General features: G+C 38.2%; 1 pseudogene; it reads right to left on the bottom strand.

The window, feature by feature from the left end:
- The window catches only part of LOC110029704, a 30,858-nt pseudogene extending 24,767 nt beyond the window's left edge, over window positions 1-6,091 (bottom strand).
- Between the last annotated feature and the right edge of the window lie 1,321 nt (window positions 6,092-7,412).

Genomic DNA, 7,412 nt, shown 5'->3' with positions numbered 1-7,412 from the left:
AAAATATGAAGTCAGTTTGATTTCATATTTTTCTAAAATTATATATATATATATACGTAAATTAAAAAGTCCTTCCGAAGCGGGCGACGGGATTTCGATTCCGGCTGCCGACAGCTTCTTACGGGCGACCCCCCAAACAACATCTTTTTCTTTTTCTTTTTTGTGCCGACACACCCCCGCGACACATCCTTTTGAGTCGCTGCCTCCACGGCATACCCACGCTTTAGGGTCACTGCCTCCACAGCACGTCCACCCTTTCGGGTCATTGCCTCCACGGCATACTCAACCTTTGAGGTGTGCCTCCACGGCATCCCAACCTTTCAAGTCTCTTCCTCCACAACACACACAACCTTTCGGGTTGCTGCCTCCACGACACATCCATTTTTTCAGGTCGTTGTCTCTACGCCACACCCATCTTCGGGTCACTGCCTCCAAGACACGGAAACCCATTTGGAATGTTGCCTCCTCGACATGCCCACCCTTTCGGGTAGTTGCATCCATGACATGTCAACTATTTCGAGTCACTAACTCCACTGCAGACCAATTCTTTGGGTCACTGCATCCACGAAACTCCCACCCTTTCAGGTCACTATCTCCACGACATACTTATCCTTTAGGTTATTGCCTCCACAACGGGCCTACCCTTTCGATCCATTGCTTCAACAGCACGCCCATTCCTTCAGGCTACTGCCTCCACGGCAGGTCCACCTTTTCGGATCGCTGCCTCCACAACAAACTCATTCCTTTGAGTTGTTGCCTCCACGACACGTCCACCCTTTTGAGTCGTCGCCTCCACGACACACCCATATTTGGACCACTACCTCCACGGCACGCCCACTCTTTCGGGTCTCTACTTCCACAAAACGTTCTCCCTTTCAGGTCACTGCCTCCAAGAAACACTCACTTTTTTTTGTCACGGACTCTACAGCATGCCCACCCTTTCGATTCATTGTCTTCACGACATACACATCTTTTAGATCGTTGCCTCCAAAGCACACTCACCCTTCCGGGTTACTGCTTCCACAGTATACCCATTCATTTGGGTCGTTGCCTCCATGATACGCTCGTTTTGTGTCACTGCCTACACAGCACAATCCCCACCACTTTTATCAATGATTGTTTGCATTTGCATCAATATGCATGTTATATGCATGGATAGTGAGTCAGATTCGATATGTGAGTGACTCTGTTAGTTGTGATGTCTTAACGAACATTGTTTGCATGATCGATCCTGGTGAGCAATGTGAGTTAAAGCATCTGGATTGACACGAATATGGTTATGCTAAAGATCCAAATGATTTAACTCATGTCACCTTGTATATTATGGGACCGCATTTAATGACCTTTATCTTAAAATTAAAAAATATATATTTTGTTATTAATTATATCCACTATAATTTTAAAATTATGCATATAGCAAACTGGGTCATATGTAAGGTCAGACCTTTTCAAAATCTATCATGGGTGATACCATTTAAATCCCTTGGATCTTTAGAACGGGATCGATGTGGTAAACCCGTCAAAGTCATACATACCCGGAGGCTTATCCTAAGCACTTCGATGTTGATTGTAACACTTTTTCATTAGATGGTGTGCTAAGCTAGGACTAGGATTCTATGTAGTATTTTCAACGCATTTGGTTATTATTCTCTGTTGATTAGTTGTTCTAGTCAAACATCATTTTTGTGTTTTTTTGTGTTTGCATGTTTGATGTGCATGATAGTATATTAGAGTGTTCTTCTGCAAAGAGTAATGCATATATATATATATATATATATATATATATACACGCACAGGTATCATTAAAAGGGGAGCACATGATGATTTCTACTAACATTTTGCTTATAGGTGTCATTTAGCTCCCCTGATACAAAAACAAAATTCATTATACGTTGCATGTTTCTTGGTTTTCCCGCTAGCGTTGTTTTCATGAAGATCGAGTCCTTTTTTTCTCTTTTCCTTTGTACTTTTAAAGCCATAGGAGTATATCGTATTAGAATAAGGTGCGAGCACGGTTTTCGAGACATCAGACAGACGGAACCACGTGACGGGAACCAGGAGCAGCATGCTCGTCTCGTACCTTAATTCTAAATCTCATTTATATATAGAATTATGACCAGTGTGACTTATACGGTGCATGTCTGTTTATTTCTTTTCTAGGATACGTTGTCAAATTAGTGGCATCGGCCTTTCATTATTATTTGTTGTCTTTTTTGCATTTTTGCATGTTTGAATTGTTTTCTCTTATTTATTTCTGGTTGAACTGGGATGCTACGAAAATTATAATATAAACTCATTAAGAAACTTAAAAAATTGTAAATTTTTTATTAAAAAAATCATAATCATAATAGATTGAGATAATCTAAAATTTAGGATTAAAGTTGTCAGGATTTTTAAATCTTGTTTTTATCTTTCTGCATGGCCTTCAGGCAAGATTTTAATCAGGTTGCATAGCATAGCTTTCACCCAAATCATAATTAATAAGTCATCCAAAATATTTAATAATCGTTCTATGTAATTGTATCATTTTGCATCTCCTGAGAAGAAGTTCCCGTACATTTTCAACTTCACTGACTCAAGATAGATTTTTACTCAAGTGGTTGTCTAGTGTGCATAAGTCGTTAGAAGACTCCCCGACTCAAATGGAGTGTATATCATTTGTTGAGAGTATTTCCAGGTTTATAGTTGAAACTCTCTCTCTTTCTTTCCAGCGGCATCATTGTCATTTCAACGGATATAAATCCCGTCTCTTAGAGCTCCACGTGATAGTCATAGGATATTGTTTCCTTCCTCTGACCTTATGATTCTGAGATCCCCACGAACGATGCAATTCATGGATTGGTGGTCGGGGATCTTTGAACATGTCGAGTCAACTATCTTCAGGATCAAATAGATTTAGGGTCCTAGTGATTTGGGATGATAGGTCTGCGGTACCCTAACCCAGCCACTTCGACTAATTTAAGGATTACTCCTCCATTTCTTTGACTACCCACTTTGAGCTCTATCGCTCATCTTGTTGTCATTGATATCATCTTGACGACTCGATTATCGATGAACTACCACCCATTTTGGATAAAATGATTTTTCATCTGCCCTTATGGCCTGTAAGTGCTTTGAGGTATCGGGATGTCGAGTCAGGATGATCTAGCTATTTTGTAGGTTGCATGTGTCGATGAGTTCGTTACCCATACGAGACCGTGAGAGAATCACTCTCCACCCCGTGGCTTAGTGGGAGCTTTGAAAACATCAGAGCATTCCCCTGCAAAATAATCATCATTTGGTAGTCCTACATCAATTGTCACTATTAATGTAAGCAAAATTTCATTGGATCAAGAGTATTCATGAGCAGCCCCCAAAATGTAATTAATCAAGTGGGATATGTCCTCTTAGAAGCACTCTAGACCCCAAAACAGACAAACACACATGAATCTCTGGTTGTAGGTAGTTTTCATAACCGTTCTTTCGCGGATATTTGACACAAGTCATTTCGGTCCAATTTTGTTCGGACATATGTGTTTGACCTATCCTAGCAAAATTTGCAACACGGAAACTATTTACGTTCTTTCTCTAGTTTGTCTGTCTTTGTCGTATGTCATGTTTTTTTCCAGTTACTCTTTTCTTTTGATCATTCACATAATCTGGAAAAGAGACTTATTCGAAAAAATGAAGAATAAGACTAAGGACAAACTGGTGACTCCTTTAAAAATAAAAAGAGAAAAAATGAAAACACACTCCAACATCCATCTCGCAATTTTTACTTTCATGCCAGAGAGAGTGACTATTAATGAATTTCACTATGGCCGCCAACACTTAGATAAATACATTATGTTTGATTAAATTGCAGCCTCATATATTTGTCTCTTTAGCTTCCACGATATCATTGCATAATACTTTTGTGGTGATTCTCAATTTTTAAACATAAAGCCTTAGGTACCAAAGTTATGTCTTAAACTATAGCCCTACTCATCTATTTATAACTAAATCTATTACAAATAATTCTTAATTTGCTTTTCACATAGATAGAAACTTATCAATCACTGAAATTATACAACATAAGCTCGATTTTTGTTCTCCTAAATCTAAAATTTATTTAGTTAGAATGTGTTTTCCATTGTTCTAACATTTCACTTAATTCAACGTAAGTCTCGTCGATTAAAATTATGACATCAACAAAAAGAATGCACCAATTCATCTCACTTTCAATATCCTTTGTAGGTATATTTCTAATGAATATCCAAAAATATAGAATTAATGATATTCATTGACGTGATACCAATATATCTAACAACTTTATGAGCCTCCTTGCAAATTTTTCAAATAATGTTGAATACTCCATCACAACTATATTTAAACTTCATCATAACTTTTAGACACTTTTCTCAGTTGTTTTATGTGAAGGAAGGACATTAGTCAAGGGTGTTCACAAGTTGAACAATTTACTCATAGTTACAAAATTTAAAAGCATGAGATTTCTCAAGAAATCAAAAATCATTGTTGTTTAGAGCATAAGAATAGAACCTCAATCTCCTTCCAATCTCTAGTACTAACCCATCCATCCTGAGATTTTCTTGCTGCTTCGGTGAGTAACCTATAAAAATAAGAGAGAAAACTTTTATTTTCATGCTTCAAATTTGGCAAAATATTAAAAATAAAGAACGAACGAAATTGAAAATTAGTAGAATTTGTAACTAGAAAGAAGCCCGACATGTAAAGCATCGTATCCTATTCAAATTTTCATTAAAAAAAAATCATTGTTAAATGTAAGAATCTTTCATTCTTGTACATTTTAAAATTTTAAAATTCGGGATATGAAGCTCGTCATACTGAGAAAATTTCCATACAAAGTCCAGACGCAGCTCTTCGTGTGAACTCTAGTAATATGTCGTCATGTATGTTGCATCGAGTCCACTTAAAAAATATTAAAGTGAAATCTCGAAGGTTATTGAAATGGAACCGCGGAAGTTATTCAAGTAGAACTGCGGATGTTATTGAGAGGATCAGTAGAAGGTAATTGGGGGGTTATTGGGATATTAAGTCCAATAACACCGCAATAACCCTTCAATAACCCCTCCAATAACATTTGTTGTTTCACTCTAATAACCCCCTACAATAACCCCTCGCAATAACCCCCTGCAATAACCTCCAATAATCTCCGCAGTTCCACTTCAAAAATCGCCGACAATAACCCCGACAATAACCCCCCAATAAACTTCATCGCTCCACTTCAATAACCCCCTACAATATCCTGCTAATAGCTCTCCAATAACCTTAGCGATTTTACTTCAATAACCCCTACAATAACCCCCTAATAACTTCCCAATAACCCTGCGGTTTCACTTTAATGAACCTCAATAACCTCCGCAATATAACACACGTGGCGGCATATTACTAGAGTCCACACGCAGAACTACGTCCGGACTCCGTAGGGAAAATTTTCTCCATCATACTATGTTGTTGACAATCAGATGAGACCAAACTCAAATCACTGAGAGAAAATAAGACAGAAAATAAGCATGCCAAACAAACCAAAATCTTTAAATAGCTTAGCCCAATTGATGTTACGTCATGTTGTCGCAACTGTAAATTTCACTATGACAGTTTAGTTTGTAACAAGAAATTCACAACCCTAATCTTTTTATAGCGAGATAAATCACAGCTAATGAATAAAGTGTAATCGCTAAAATACCATTAATAAGATGGCTAAATTTCAGATGATGGGGATCGTTGATGTCAAATAATCGACGATAAAAAAGCCAATCGAGTCGAGATCCTAAAATAGATATTAAGTAGAGCATAAAAGCCTCTAGGTAGACCTCTCAATCTGGGAGTAGAGTTGAACTCCACCGGTGGTGGCGACGCCTTTGGACTTATTAAGCGTCTCATCCGCGTAGCAGACAAACCTTGCTCCAAGCTTCCGCTGCAGCTGAAGTCCTTCGGCGAAGAAAATAACTTTGCCGGAGAAATTTCTCCGGCTGGGCGATGGTAGCTCAGGTGAGTGATTTCGGCGAAGGGAGCATGGGAGGCGTGAAGCGCAGTGGAGGGCGGAAATGGCCATCGTCGGGTCGGACCACCTCGACCGATTGTAACTATATTTTTTCTCCGTATGGCCCACTAATTTTTATGTAAATTTGCATACATACCGTGGTTGTTGTTTGTCAAAAATGTTTATGGTAAACATTGAGTTCGTGACAATTTTATTTCTTTTATTTTGTAAAATATCCCCTAAGAGGATGGTATTTTAAAAAATAAAAAAAATTGAAATTAATTTTATTATGATATATACCAGTTGTTGTGGTGTATATAGAAACAAAATACGAGAAAAATCTTTGACGCGGCGAAAAATATAACGAGAAAATACACCAGAAAACAGTAACACAGCATAACACAGATTTACGTGGTTCAACAAATTGACTACGTTCACTAAGTTGCAGAGGATTTTACTACTTGAGAAATTTACATCAGTCGATCGTCTCGACTTACAAGAATAATCTCTCAATTCTTCTATCTCTCATCTTCTCTCTCTACACTAAGATACACCGAAGAAGTTCTACATCGAGATACACCGAAGAAGATAAACTTACAAGAAAAATAAACCCAATTTATATTCTGCCACAAGCCATCAAGAATGAGTCAAGGGAGAACAATCTTCTTATTTTTCTTTCTTCTTCCTTCTGTCGCAAGGAATTAATGTTTGCACTTCTCTTCCTCAGTCCAGAGGAAGTCCGAATAAGAACATAAAAATCGTGACTTCAAAAACTGAAGGAGAGCCGAGCGATACATTTTATCGCGAGAGAGGAGGAGGGAGAGGCAACATTTCGTGAAACAGAGAGGTAGAAGTGGTTTCGCGAAACAGTAGGGTTGCGGTCGTGACCTTTTGCTACCGTGAGACGGAAGCGCGAAAGGGAGGCAGGAGCGAGCGAAACGGGAAAGGAGCAGGGCGGAAACAGTCAGAATAGGCTCTGTCGACACTATTTTTGGTGTGGGGTTTGCCCGTAAGAAGCTGTCGGTCATCAGAATTGAAATCTCGTTGTCCGCTTCGGAAGGACGTTTTAAAAAAATTTTAGTTTTGAAAAAGATGAAGTCAAACTGACCCCATAATTTTCATAGATTAGATGAAAGAGCGCTTTACCTCAAATCCTGTATCTATCCCGAAGGATGAACACAAGAGTTGAGGGTGAGGTTCGATCAAATAAACTAAAGAAAGTTATGACATACGTTTGGTCTGCAAAACCAATGTATTGGCCAACAAGTTCCCATATTTAATATAAGGAATTAAATAGGGTTTATATTATGTTGGGTTCGGGAAAAGCTTCCTAAAAGGGCAAGCCTCTATAGTTAATTACATCATAGATAACTAAAGTTACCTAAGAATACTCTCGATAAAAATCAAGAAAAATTACCTTCAAGGAGTT

The sequence above is a fragment of the Phalaenopsis equestris genome, unplaced genomic scaffold (genome assembly GCF_001263595.1).
Source record: "Phalaenopsis equestris unplaced genomic scaffold, ASM126359v1 Scaffold000600, whole genome shotgun sequence".
NCBI lineage: Eukaryota > Viridiplantae > Streptophyta > Magnoliopsida > Asparagales > Orchidaceae > Phalaenopsis > Phalaenopsis equestris.
This window is presented reverse-complemented; position numbering and strand designations above follow the sequence as displayed.